The following is a 14538-nucleotide window of genomic DNA, read 5'->3' on the forward strand; positions in this document are numbered from 1 at the left end:
TTCAAGGGGCTTTATTGGCATGGGTAACATGTGTTAACATTGCCAAAGCAAGTAAGGTAGATAATATATAAAGTGAAATAAACAATAAAAATTAACAGTAGATATCACACATACAGAAGTTTCAAAACAATAAAGACATTACAAATGTCATATTATATATATATACAGTGTTTTTACAATGTACAAATGGTAAAGGACAGAAGATAAAATAAATAAGCATAGATATGGGTTGTATTTACATTGGTGCGTGTTCTTCACTGGTTGCCCTTTTCTCGTGGCAACAGGTCACAAATCTTGCTGCTCTGATGGCACACTGTGGAATTTCACCCAGTAGATATGGGAGTTTTTCAAAATTGGATTTGTTTTCGAATTCTTTGTGGATCTGTGTAATCTGAGGGAAATATGTCTCTCTAATATGGTCATACATTGGGCAGGAGGTTAGGAAGTGCAGCTCAGTTTCCACCTCATTTTGTGGGCAGTGAGCACATAGCCTGTCTTCTCTTGAGAGCCATGTCTGCCTACGGCGGCCTTTCTCAATAGCAAGGCTATGCTCGCTGAGTCTGTACATAGTCAAAGCTTTCCTTAATTTTGGGTCAGTCACAGTGGTCAGGTATTCTGCCGCTGTGTACTCTCTGTGTAGGGCCAAATAGCATTCTAGTTTGCTCTGTTTTTTTGTTGTTAATTCTTTCCAATGTGTCAAGTAATTATCTTTTTGTTTTCTCATGATTTGGTTGGGTCTAATTGTGCTGCTGTCATGGGGCTCTGTAGGGTGTGTTTGTGAACAGAGCCCCAGGACCAGCTTGCTTAGGGGACTCTTCTCCAGGTTCATCTCTCTGTAGGTGATGGCTTTGTTGTGGAAGGTTTGGGAATCGCTTCCTTTTAGGTGGTTATAGAATTTAACAGCTCTTTTCTGGATTTTGATAATTAGTGGGTATCGGCCTAATTCTGCTCTGCATGCATTATTTGGTGTTCTATGTTGTACACGGAGGATATTTTTGCAGAATTCTGCATGCAGAGTCTCAATTTGGTGTTTGTCCCATTTTGTGAAGTCTTGGTTAGTGAGCGGACCCCAGACCTCACAACCATAAAGGGCAATGGGCTCTATGACTGATTCAAGTATTTTTAGCCAAATCCTAATTGGTATGTTGAAATGTATGTTCCTTTTGATGGCATAGAATGCCCTTCCTTGCCTTGTCTCTCAGATCGTTCACAGCTTTGTGGAAGTTACCTGTGGCGCTGATGTTTAGGCCAAGGTATGTATAGTTTTTTGTGTGCTCTAGGGCAACAGTGTCTAGATGGAATTTGTATTTGTGGTCCTGGTGACTGGACCTTTTTTGGAACACCATTATTTTGGTTTTACTGAGATTTACTGTCAGGGCCCAGGTCTGACAGAATCTGTGCATAAGATCTAGGTGCTGCTGTAGGCCCTCCTTGGTTGGTGACAGAAGCACCAGATCATCAGCAAACAGCAGACATTTGACTTCAGATTCTAGTAGGGTGTTGGCCGGGTTCTGCAGACTTTTCTAGTGCCCGCGCCAGTTCGTTGATATATATGTTGAAGAGGGTGGGGTTTAAGCTGCATCCCTGTCTAACCCCACGACCCTGTGTGAAGAAATTTGTGTGTTTTTTGCCAATTTTAACCGCACACTTGTTGTTTGTGTACATGGATTTTATGATGTCGTATGTTTTACCCCCAACACCACTTTCCATCAGTTTGTATAGCAGACCCTCATGCCAAATTGAGTCGAAGGCTTTTTTGAAATCAACAAAGCATGAGAAGACTTGCCTTTGTTTTGGTTTGTTTGGTTGTCAATTAGGGCGTGCAGGGTGAATACATGGTCTGTTGTACGGTAATTTGGTAAAAAGCCAATTTGACATTTGCTCAGTACATTGTTTTCATTGAGGAAGTGTACGAGTCTGCTGTTAATGATAATGCAGAGGATTTTCCCAAGGTTACTGTTGACGCATATTCCACGGTAGTTATTGGGGTCAAATTTGTCTCCATTTTTGTGGATTGGGGTGATCAGTCCTTGGTTCCAAATATTGGGGAAGATGCCAGAGCTAAGGATGATGTTAAAGAGTTTTAGTATAGCCAATTGGAATTTGTTGTCTGTATATTTGATCATTTCATTGAGGATACCACCAACACCACAGGCCTTTTTGGGTTGGAGGGTTTTTATTTTGTCCTGTAACTCATTCAATGTAATTGGAGAATCCAGTGGGTTCTGGTAGTCTTTAGTAGTTGATTCTAAGATCTGTATTTGATCATGTATATGTTTTTGCTCTTTATTCTTTTTTATAGAGCCAAAAAGATTGGAGAAGTGGTTTACCCATACATCTCCATTTTGGATAGATAATTCTTCGTGTTGTTGTTTGTTTAGTGTTTTCCAATTTTCCCAGGTGGTTAGAGTCTATGGATTCTTCAATTACATTGAGCTGATTTCTGACATGCTGTTCCTTCTTTTTTCCGTAGTGTATTTCTGTATTGTTTTAGTGATTCACCATAGTGAAGGCGTAGACTCAGGTTTTCCGGGTCTCTATGTTTTTGGTTGGACAGGTTTCTCAATTTCTTTCTTAGATTTTTGCATTCTTCATCAAACCATTTGTCATTGTTGTTAATTTTCTTCGGTTTTCTATTTGAGGTTTTTAGATTTGATAGGGAAGCTGAGAGGTCAAATATACTGATAAGATTTTCCACTGCCAAGTTTACACCTTCACTATTACAGTGGAACGTTTTACCCAGGAAATTGTCTAAAAGGGATTGAATTTGTTGTTGCCTAATTGTTTTTTGGTAGGTTTCCAAACTGCATTCCTTCTATCTATAGCATTTCTTAATGTTACTCAGTTCCTTTGGCTTTGATGCCTCAAGATTGAGTATTGCTCTGTTTAGGTAGACTCTGATTTTGCTGTGGTCTGATAGGGGTGTCAGTGGGCTGACTGTGAACGCTCTGAGAGACTCTGGGTTGAGGTCAGTGATAAAGTAGTCTACAGTACTACTGCCAAGAGATGAGCTATAGGTGTACCTACCATAGGAGTCCCCTCGAAGTCTACCATTGACTATGTACATACCCAGCATGCGACAGAGCTGCAGGAGTTGTGACCCGTTTTTGTTGGTTATGTTGTCATAGTTGTGCCTAGGGGGCATACGGGGGAGGGAATGCTGTCACCTCCAGGCAGGTGTTTGTCCCCCTGTGTGCTGAGGGTGTCAGGTATTTCTCTCTCTCTCTCTGGCTGTTAGCCTGTTATCTCTCTCTCTCTCTGGCTGTTAGCCTGTTATCTCTCTCTCTCTCTCTGGCTGTTAGCCTGATATATCTCTCTTTCTCTCTGGCTGTTAGCCTGTTATATCTCTCTCTCTCTCTGGCTGTTAGCCTGTTATCTCTCTCTCTCTCTGGCTGTTAGCCTGATATATCTCTCTTTCTCTCTGGCTGTTAGCCTGTTATATCTCTCTCTCTCTGGCTGTTAGCCTGATATATCTCTCTTTCTCTCTGGCTGTTAGCCTGTTATATCTCTCTCTCTCTCTGGCTGTTAGCCTGTTATCTCTCTCTCTCTCTCTGGCTGTTAGCCTGATATCTCTCTCTCTCTTTCTGGCTGTTAGCCTGATATATCCCTCTCTCTCTGGCTGTTAGCCTGTTATATCTCTCTCTCCTTCGAGTCCTTTCTTTGTCTTCTACCAATGGGACATTTACTGTGACCACTTAGTCTCTCTCTATTTATCCCTTTCTCTCTCTCTCTCTCTCTCTCTCTCTGTCTGTCTGTCTCTCTCTCTCTCTCTCTCTTTCTCTGTCTCACTCTCTCTTTCTCTCTCTTTCCTCTCTCTTCATTCTCTCACCTTCATGCTCCTAGGGTCATTGCTATCTTGTTGGGTAGAACATAGACCACACCTTCCTCGTCAGCTCCAGCCCAACTCTGTAATGTCTGGAGCTTCTCTGCGACCACGGATATAACAACAGAATGGAGCTGTATTGTTTGGACAGTGTTTCTTATTAAAAAGGCCTCTCCTTTATATTCACACGGGTGCGCTCTCCGTCCCATAGCAGCGAGAAGCAATTATCCACATGACTAGTCTTGGAGCCAGAGGAACAAACGCAGTCTTTATCACAGAGCAATGGGAGTCCAGAGGAGCTCTCTGTATTTCTGTAGTCGTCAGCATTTCCATTATTAAAAGTAGACCAATACCCTTTCTTTCATTGTATTTACAAGCTGTGAGGAAAGTTCATAGTGAAAAGAAAGCCAGGTCATTCTTCAATTAGGGATAGTTGAATAAGTGGCAAACTTTGGAGAAACCGTCATATGTAGAGCCAAGAAAGCATCTTCACAGAAAAACACATTACAGAGAACTTCATAGGCCTATAGGGAGTGTGGCTAACCCAATGCAGATCAGTAATGGTCAAATACTCCAGCCACCCAAGTCATAGACCGTGCTCTCTGTTACCGCACGGCAAGCAATACCGAAGTCTGGAACCAACAGGTCCCGGAACAGCTGCTACCTCCAAGCCATAAGACTGCTAAATAGTTAGTTAAATAGTTAACCAAATAGATACCCAGACTATCTGCATTGACCCTCCTTTGCACTAACTATTTTAACTCATCACATACACTGCTGCTACTGCTTATTAAATATCTACATATGTACCTCAATTACCTCGTACCCTTACACATCGACTCGGTACAGGTACCTTGTGTATAGCGCCAAGTTATCATCGACTCAGTACTGGGACCTTGTGTATAGCGTCAAGTTATCATGGACTCGGTAATGGGATCTTGTGTATAGCGCCAAGTTATCATGGACTCGGTACTGGGATCTTGTGTATAGCGCCACGTTATCATGGACTCGGTACTGGGATCTTGTGTATAGCGCCACGTTATCATGGACTCGGTACTGGGATCTTGTGTATAGCGCCACGTTATCATGGACTCGGTACTGGGATCTTGTGTATAGCGCCAAGTTATCATGGACTCGGTACTGGTACCTCGTGTATAGCGCCAAGTTATCCTTACTCATTGTGTATTTATTCCTTGTGTTCTCTTTCTTAAAAAAATGTTTCTCTCTGCATTGTTGGGAAGGGCCCGTAAGTAAGCTCTTCACTGTTAGTCTACGTCTGTCTACAGAGCATGTTACAAATAAAACATCATTTTCATTTTTATATGTGGCATGATTGCTCGGTACTGCTCTGCTATCTTGGGAAAGATTCAACAGAGTCAATATAATAGGTCTAAATAGATGTATGTGCCGACAAGCTAACAGGCCAATAAAGCTTTGCCTGGAGGAGACAGGGGACAGCTGATTAGCAGAAGGCTAGCTGTTAGTGGTTGCTAAATGATTGATGTATATTTTCACCTCTCTCTCTCTCTCTCTCTCTCTCTCTCTCTCTCTCTCTCTCTCTCTCTCTCTCTCTCTCTCTCTCTCTCTCTCTCTCTCTCTCTCTTCTCTCTCTCTCTCTTCTCTCTCTCTCTCTCTCTTCTCTCTCTTCTCTCTTCTCTCTCTCTCTCCCTCTCCCTCTCTTCTCTTGTAGCGCAGCAGTTACAAGGCACTGCATCTCAGTGCTAGAGGTGTCATTGGTTCAAATCCAGGCTGTATCACAATTGGTTGTGATTGGCAGTCTCATAGGGTGATGCACAATTGGCCCAGCGTTGTCTGGAGAAAGTCATTGGTTCTTAACTGACTTGCCTCGTTAAATAAAGATTACACTCTCCCTACTCCCCTTTCTATTGACGTCACATTACAAAGCACTCTTAATTAACAGAGACATAAGCCCTACTCCAGCTCATTATCATGCCTGTTAAACAGCATTAAACTTCACTGTGTATCCAACTTTTCTCTGTACAGTAGGTGACTGACATCCAAGAATGCCTCATACTGGACTGGCTGCAGGCAGTCCCCAAATACATTTAAACTCAGTTTCTTAGGTTTTTATTTTACCCCCTTTTCTCCCCAATTTCGTGGTTTCCAATTGTTAGTAGTTCTATCTTGTCTCATCGCTACAACTTCCGTACGGGCTCGGGAGAGACAAAGGTCGAAAGTCATGTGTCCTCTGAAACACAACCCAACCAAGCCGCACTGCTTCTTAACACAGCGCGTCTCCAACCCGAAAGCCAGCTGTTATGAACTTGAGTGAAGACCCAAAAGCGGTTTTAACAGAAAACAGAGTTCTTTAATGAAAATACAGGAATGGCATAAATCCTCTTCCAACATTGTCAGCGGAACAAAAGAACGTTAGTATAGTGCAGGATACTCCTGCCAGGCAGACTCCGACAGGACAGGACAAGGTGGAAGCAAACGAGACGACAGCTTGCTTCTGGCATCAAAAAACACAAACAAGAATCAGACACTGAAAGTAGCAGGAACAGAGAAAGAAATAGAGACCTAATCAGAGGGGGAAGAGAGAACAGGTGGGAAAGAGAGAATGAGCTAGTTAGGGAAATGTAGAACAGCTGAAGGATGAGAGACAGAGAAGGTAACCTAAAAAGACCAGCAGAGAGAGAGAATGAAGAGAAAGGACAGGAACAGACATAACAAGACATGACAGTACCCCACTCACCGAGCGCCTCCTGGCGCACTCGAGGAGGAAACCTGGCGGCAACGGAGGAAATCATCAATCAGCGAACGGTCCAGCACGTCCCGAGAGGGAACCCAACTCCTCTCCTCAGGACCGTACCCTCCCAATCCACTAGGTACTGATGACCACGGCCCCGAGGGCGCATGTCCAAAATCTACGAACCCTGTAGATGGGTGCGCCCTCGACAAGGATGGGGGGGGGACGAGCGGGGGCGCGAAGAACGGGCTTAACACAGGAGACATGGAAGACCGGGTGAACGCGACGAAGATAGCGCGGGAAGAAGTCGCACTGCGACAGGATTAATGACCTGGGAAATACGGAACGGACCAATGAACCGCGGGGCCAACTTGCGAGAAGCTGTCTTAAGGGGAAGGTTCTGAGTGGAGAGCCACACTCTCTGACCGCAACAATATCTAGGACTCTTGGTCCTACGCTTTATTAGCGGCCCTCACAGTCTGCGCCTATTACGGCAAAGTGCCGACCTGACCCCCCTTCCAGGTGCGCTGCGCAACGCTGGACAAAAGCCTGAGCGGAGGGGACGCAGGACTCGGCGAGCTGAGATGAGAACAGCGGAGGCTGGTACCCGAGGCTACACTGAAAAGGGATAGACCGGTAGCAGACGAGGGAAGCGAGTTGTGGGCGTACTCTGCCCAGGGAGCTGTTCTGACCAAGACGCAGGGTTACGAAAAGAAAGACTGCGTAAAATGCGACCAACAGTCTGATTGGCCCGTTCGGCTTGGACCGTTAGACTGGGGATGAAAGCCGGACGAGAGACTGACGGAAGCCCCAATCAAACGGCAAAACTCCCTCCAAAATTGAGACGTGAACTGCGGGCCTCTGTCGGAAACGACGTCAGACGGAAGGCCATGAATTCGGAAAACATTCTCGATAATGATCTGAGCCGTCTCCTTAGCAGAAGGGAGCTTATCGAGAGGAATGAAATGAGCCGCCTTAGAGAATCTATCGACAACCGTAAGAATAACTGTCTTCCCGCTGATGAAGGCAGTCCGGTGATAAAATCTAAAGCGATGTGAGACCACGGTCGAGAGGGAATGGGAAGCGGTCTGAGACGGCCGGCAGGAGGAGAGTTCCCAGATTTAGTCTGCACGCAGACCGAACAAGCGGCGACAAATCGACGCGCGTCACGTTCCCGAGTGGGCCACCAGAAACGCTGGCGAATGGAAGCGAAGCGTATTCCCGAACGCCGGGGTGGCCGGCTAACTTGGCAGAGTGGGCCCACTGAAGAACGGCCGGACGAGTAGGAACGGGAACGAACAGAAGGTTCCTAGGACAAGCTCGCGGCGACGGAGTGCCTCTCAATTCCCCAGACAGTCAACCCGACAACGCGCCCCTCAGGGAGAATCCCATCGGGGTCGGTGGAGACCTCAGAAGAACTGAAGAGACGAGATAAAGCATCAGGTTTGGTGTTTTTTGAGCCCGGACGATAAGAAATAACAAACTCGAAACGAGCGAAAAACAGAGCCCAACGAGCCTGACGCGCATTGAGTCGTTTGGCTGAACGGATGTACTCAAGGTTCCTATGGTCAGTCCAAACGACAAAAGGAACGGTCGCCCTCCAACCACTGTCGCCATTCGCCTAGGGCTAAGCGGATGGCGAGCAGTTCGCGATTACCAACATCATAGTTACGTTCTGACGGCGATAAGCGATGAGAGAAAAACGCGCAAGGATGGACCTTGCCGTCAGAGAGAGAGCGCTGAGAAAGAATGGCTCCCACGCCCACCTCTGACGCGTCAACCTCAACAACAAACTGTCTAGAGATGTCAGGTGTAACAAGAATAGGTGCGGATGTAAAACGATTCTTAAGAAGATCAAAAGCTCCCTGGGCGGAAACGGACCACTTAAAGCACGTCTTAACAGAAGTAAGGGCTGTGAGAGGAGCTGCCACCTGACCGAAATTACGGATGAAACGACGGTAGAAATTAGCGAAGCCCAGAAAGCGCTGCAGCTCGACGCGTGACTTAGAACGGGCCAATCAATGACTGCCTGGACCTTAGCGGGATCCATCTTAATGCCCTCAGCGGAAATAACGGAACCGAGAAAAGGGACAGAGGCGGCATGAAAATGCACTTCTCAGCCTTCACATAAAGACAGTTCTCCAAAAGGCGCTGGAGGACGCGCCGCACGTGCTGAACATGAATCGAGAGAGACGGAGAAAAATCAGGATATCATCCATGTAAACGAAAACAAAAATGTTCAGCATGTCTTCAGGACGTCGTTAACTAGTGCCTGAAAGACAGCTGGAGCGTTAACGAGGCCGAAAGGAAGAACCCGGTATTCAAAGTGCCCTAACGGAGTGTTAAACGCCGTCTTCCACTCGTCCCCTTCCCTGATGCACACGAGATGGTAGGCGTTACGAAGGTCCAATTTGGTGAAAAACCTGGCTCCCTGCAGGATCTCGAAGGCTGAAGACATAAGAGGAAGCGGATAACGATTCTTAACTGTTATGTCATTCAGCCCTCGATAATCCACGCATGGGCGCAGGGACCCGTCCTTCTTCTGAACAAAAAAAAACCCAGCTCCGGCGGGGGAGGAGGAGGAGACTATGGTACCGGCGTCGAAGCGAAACCGACAAATAATCCTCGAGAGCCTTACGTTCGGGAGCCGACAGAGAGTATAATCTACCCGGGGGGTAGTTCCCGGAAGGAGATCAATACTACAGTCATACGACCGGTGTGGAGGGAGAGAAGTGGCCTTGGAACGACTGAACACCGTGCGCAGATCGTGATACTCCTCCGGCACCCCTGTCAAATCGCCAGGCTCCTCCTGTGAAGAAGAGACAGAGGAAACAGGAGGGATAGCAGACATTAAACAGGTTACATGACAAGAAACATTCCAGGATAGGATAGTATTACTAGACCAATTAATAGAAGGGTTATGGCGCACTAGCCAGGGATGACCCAAAACAACAGGTGTAAAAGGTGAACGAAAAATTAAAAAAGAAATGGTTTCGCTATGATTACCAGAGACAGTGAGGGTTAAAGGCAGCGTCTCACGCTGAATCTTGGGGAGAGAACTACCATCTAAAGCGAACAAGGCCCTGGGCTCCCCTAACTGTCTGAGAGGAATGTCATGTTCCCGAGCCCAGGTCTCGTCCATAAAACAGCCCTCCGCCCCCAGAGTCTATCAAGGCACTGCAGGAAGCAGATGAACCGGGCCAGCGGAGATGGACCGGAAAGGTAGTGCGTGATCCAGAAGGAGAGGCCTGAGTAGTTGCGCTCACCAGTAGCCCTCCTCTTACTGATGAGCTCTGGCTTTTACTGGACATGAGGTGACAAAATGACCAGCGGAGCCGCAGTAGAGACAGAGGCGATTGGTGATTCTCCGTTCCCTCTCCTTGGCCGAGATGCGAATACCCCCCAGCTGCATAGGCTCAGCATCCGAGCCGGCGGAGGAGGGTGGCAGTGATGCGGCAGGTGGCAGTGATGTGGAGAGGGGAGCAACGGAGAACGTGAGCTCCTTTCCACGAGCTCGGCGACGAAGATCAAAACCGTCAGCTCTATGCGAATAGCGAGAGCTATTAAGGAGTCCAGACTGGAAGGAACCTCCCGGGAGAGGATCTCATCCTTAACCTCGACGGAGACCCTCCAGAAAACGAGCGAGCAAAGCCGGCTGTTCCAGTCACTAGGGGCGGCGAGAGTGCGAAACTCAATAGAATAATCCGTTATGGATCTATTCCCTGACATAGGGAAGACAGGGCCCTGGAAGCCTCCTCGCCAAAAACAGAACGGTCAAAAACCCGTATCATCTCCCCCTTAAAGTCCTGATACTGGTTAATACACTCAGCCCTCGCCTCCCAGACTGCCGTGCCCCACTCACGCGCCCGTCCGGTAAGGAGAGAAATGACGAGGCGATGCGGGCTGCGCTCCTGGAGTAAGTGTTGGGCTGGAGAGAGAACACCACATCACACTGAGTGAGGAATGAGCGGCACTCAGTGGGCTCCCAGAGTAACACGGCGGGTTGTTGATCCTGGGCTCCGGAGACTCGGAAACCCTGGAAGTGGGCGGTGGATCGAGGTGGAGTTGGTGAACCTGTCTTGTGAGGTCGGAGACTTGGACGGCCAGGGTCTCAACGGCATGTTGAGCAGCAGACAATTCCTCCTCGTGTCTGCCTAGCATCGCTCCCTGGATCTCGACGGCGGAGTGAAAAGGGTCCGGAGCCGCTGGGTCCATTCTTGGTCTGATTCTTCTGTTATGAACTTGAGTGAAGACCCAAAAGCGGTTTGCAGCACCAATGTGTCAGAGGAAACACTGTGCACCTGGCTACTTTGGTTGGCGTGCACTGCGCCCGGCCCGCCACAGGAGTCACTGCTGGTGCGTGATGAGACAAGGATGTCCCTACCGGCCAAACCCTCCCTAACCCGGACGACACTAGGCCAATTGTGCGTTGCGCCGGCTGCGACAAACCGCGAACCCAGAGTCTCTGGTGGCATAGCTAGCGCTGCGATGCAGTGCCATAGACCACTGCGCCACCCAGGAGGCCCCTTAAACTCTGTTTTTAACAATTCCTGACATTTAATCCTAGTAAAAATTCCCTGTCTTATGCGAGTTAGGATCACCTCTTTATTTTAAGAATGTGAAATGTCAGAATAATAGTGGAGAGAATGATTCATCACATTCCCAGGGGGTCAGAGGTTAACATACACTCAATAAGTATTTGGTAGCATTGCCTTTAAATTGTTTAACTTGAGTCAAACATTTCGGGTAGCCTTCCACAAGCTTCCCACAATAAGTTGGGTGAATTTTGGCCCATTCCTCCTGACAGAGCTGGTGTAACTGAGTCAGGTTTGTAGGCCTCCTTGCTCGCAAATGCTTTTTCAGTTCTGCCCACAAATTGTCTATAGGATTGAGGTCAGGACTTTGTGATGGCCACTCCAATACCTTGACTTTGTTGTCCTTAAGCCATTTTGCCTCAACTTTTGAAGTATGCTTGGGGTCATTGTCCATTTGGAAGACCCATTTGCGACCAAGCTTTAACTTCCTGACTAATGTCTTGAGATGTTGCTTCAACATATCCACATCATTATCCTACCTCATGACGCCATCTATTCTGTGAAGTGCACCAGTCCCTCCTGCAGCAAAGCACCCCCACAACATGATGCTGCCACCCCCGTGCTTCACGGTTGGATTGGTGTTCTTCAGCTTGCAAGCCTCCCCCTTTTTCCTCCAAACATAACGATGGTCATTATGGCCAAACAGTTCCATTTTTGTTTCATCAGACCAGAGGATATTTCTCCAAAAAGTATGATCTTTGTCCCCATGTGCAGTTTCAAACCATAGTCTGTCTTTTTTATGGCGGTTTTAGAGCAGTGGCTTCTTCCTTGCTGAGCGGCCTTTCAGGTTATGTCAATATAGGACTTGTTTTACTGTGGATATAGATACTTTTGTACCTCTTTCCTCCAGCATCTTCACAAGATCCTTTGCTGTTGTTCTGGGATTGATTTGCGCTTTTCGCACAAAAGTACGTTCATCTCTAGGGGACAGAACCCGTCTCCTTCCTGAGCAGTATGACGGCTGTGTGGTCCCATGGTGTTTATGCTTGTGTACAATAGTTTGTACGGATGAACGTTGTACCTTCAGGCGTTTGGAAATTGCTCCCAAGGATGAACCAGACTTGTGGAGGTCCACATTTTTTATTCAGAGCTCTTGGCTGATTTCTTTTGATTTTCCCATGATGTCAAGCATCATGGGAAGAGGCACTGAGTTTGAACGTAGGCCTTGAAATACATCAATAGGTACACCTCCAATTGACTCAAATTATGTCAATGAGCCTATCAGATGCTTCTAAAGCCATGACATCATTTTCTGGAATTTTCCAAGCTGTTTAAAGGCACAGTCAACATAGTGTATGTAAACTTCTGACCCACTGGAATTGTGATACAGTGAATTATAAGTGAAATAATCTGTCTGTAAACAATTGTTGGAAAAATGACTTGTGTCATGCACAAAGTAGATGTCCTAACCGAGTTACCAAAACTATAGTTTGTTAGAATGGCATTAATGTATTATTTAGAGTCTAGGCTGTCTTCGTGTTTGATCACGTCTTGATGAAGAGAGAAACTTACTATAGAGGTTATTTTATTTTCCTTTATGTACACGGAGGATGACTCTAAAACTTTGGATGGATTAACATTTGACTACTGTACTCCGAAATAGTGTTGCTATCGGACGATGAACTGCTACAAGGCATTAATGTCATTGCGGGATTAAATGAGAGTTCACATCGACATTTTCAGATATTATTGAACCTGAAGAATGGTGTAATGTTTAGTGTCCACCTCTATTTTGTAGATTCAGTTTATATTCCTCTTTACTAAATGAATGAGGAAAATGAGCACCGTCTAATATCTTTTTCCATTGATTTGTGGTTGAGGCATATCAACAGCAGTATTAGACCACTAATAAATGATTGGCTCTGATAACCGGTCTTAATGATAATGACACTGTAGGTATTGATTGGGGACAACATCGTCTTACAGCCCTATACCAGTCTGGTGGAGTGGCCAGGAGAAACCACTAATTGCCAGACAAGCTAAGGCTAAGATGATGGGGTCATGGGGACCGGTTCCCCTAATTAGACTACATGCCCCCACACCATTCTCTCTCTCTCTCTCTATCAAACGAGCCATAGCTGATCCACCATTTAAGTCATTACCAGAGCTAATGCACAGATGCCCAACAGAGTGCAATATGCTGGACTGTCATGCTTTACATTCATTAGAGTTGCTGCCCTTACATAGGATTTCACTACTCTAATCCAAAACCTAGCCACTAGAGTGAAGAACAAATATCTGACCAAGGGTCAAATTCTTAAAAGAAAGTTGTTTAGAGCTCTTCAGCTAAATGTTTCATATTTTATATCTAATTCCCCAAATATGTATTCAGCTCTCAACATCGTTGGGTAAGGACCAATTAAAATCATCACACAGACAAACTTTTAATGTATCACCAGTAATGAAATTGTGAATTTGATTAACTTCTTTCTTGTTAATTAAAACGATGCATCTAATTATTCCAGCTCAAACAGACTCAGTAGAGTCAGTATCGCTGTGCAAGAGGGAGATATCTACCCTGAAAAACCTCCACTATGTCCTCCATCCTTAACCCCCTGCTCATATCTCTCTTTCCCTCCTCCTCCCCTTCCTCTACCTTGTCTTACCATTACTTTATTCATGGTGTCTTTTGTATGTTCTAATACCCCCCCCCCCCCCTCGATACACACACACACCAAACCTCATCAATTCAGTTCTCTTTCATCCAGCCCATTCTTTAGAGATCCAATGGGTTTTTAGCTTTCAAGTAGATGCTGTTACGACCAGGTTGTATGACCTTTTGATTACAGCAAGACAGTTCTGATGCTGATAACATGATGTATTATCACTAGATAAAGGCCACTGTCTCGTCAGAATGAAACAACGGGCATCTCCTTCATTCTGTGGCCCTGTTGTTTCAAAAGCCGCTCCGAGCCCCACATTAATTAGACTCCTATTTGGTCGGCCGGGGAATGAATCGCCTGCTCCCTCCCTCTATTCTCTGGCTGGTGAAGAGTTAGCCACTCACATGAAAGACTGTTTGAAGATGACATTCATGCTAGGACACAGGGACACTGGGGAGGCACTCAGGACTCCATTCTAACCTGCACTGCAAGAAATAACTTGGCTCTATACACAGGGTTCCAGTACAGAGTCGATGTGCCGGGGTACAAAGTAATTGAGGTAGATATGTACATATAGGTAGGGGTAAAGTGACTAGGCAACAGGATAGATATTAAACAGTTGCAGCACAGTTAGTGGAAAAAGGGTCAATAGTCCGAGTAGTAAATTAAACAGTTAAATATTTGAGTAAGATCTGATGATGAAATGCTAAGTATAGATGCTTATATGCTGATTATATTGTTTTGATGGCAGAAGCCTGCATAAAATGTTATTATGTACAGTAAAGTGGTGCAAAAGATTGAAATAAT

Source organism: Oncorhynchus masou, chromosome 29, assembly GCF_036934945.1.
Source record: "Oncorhynchus masou masou isolate Uvic2021 chromosome 29, UVic_Omas_1.1, whole genome shotgun sequence".
Taxonomy (NCBI): Eukaryota; Metazoa; Chordata; class Actinopteri; order Salmoniformes; family Salmonidae; genus Oncorhynchus; species Oncorhynchus masou.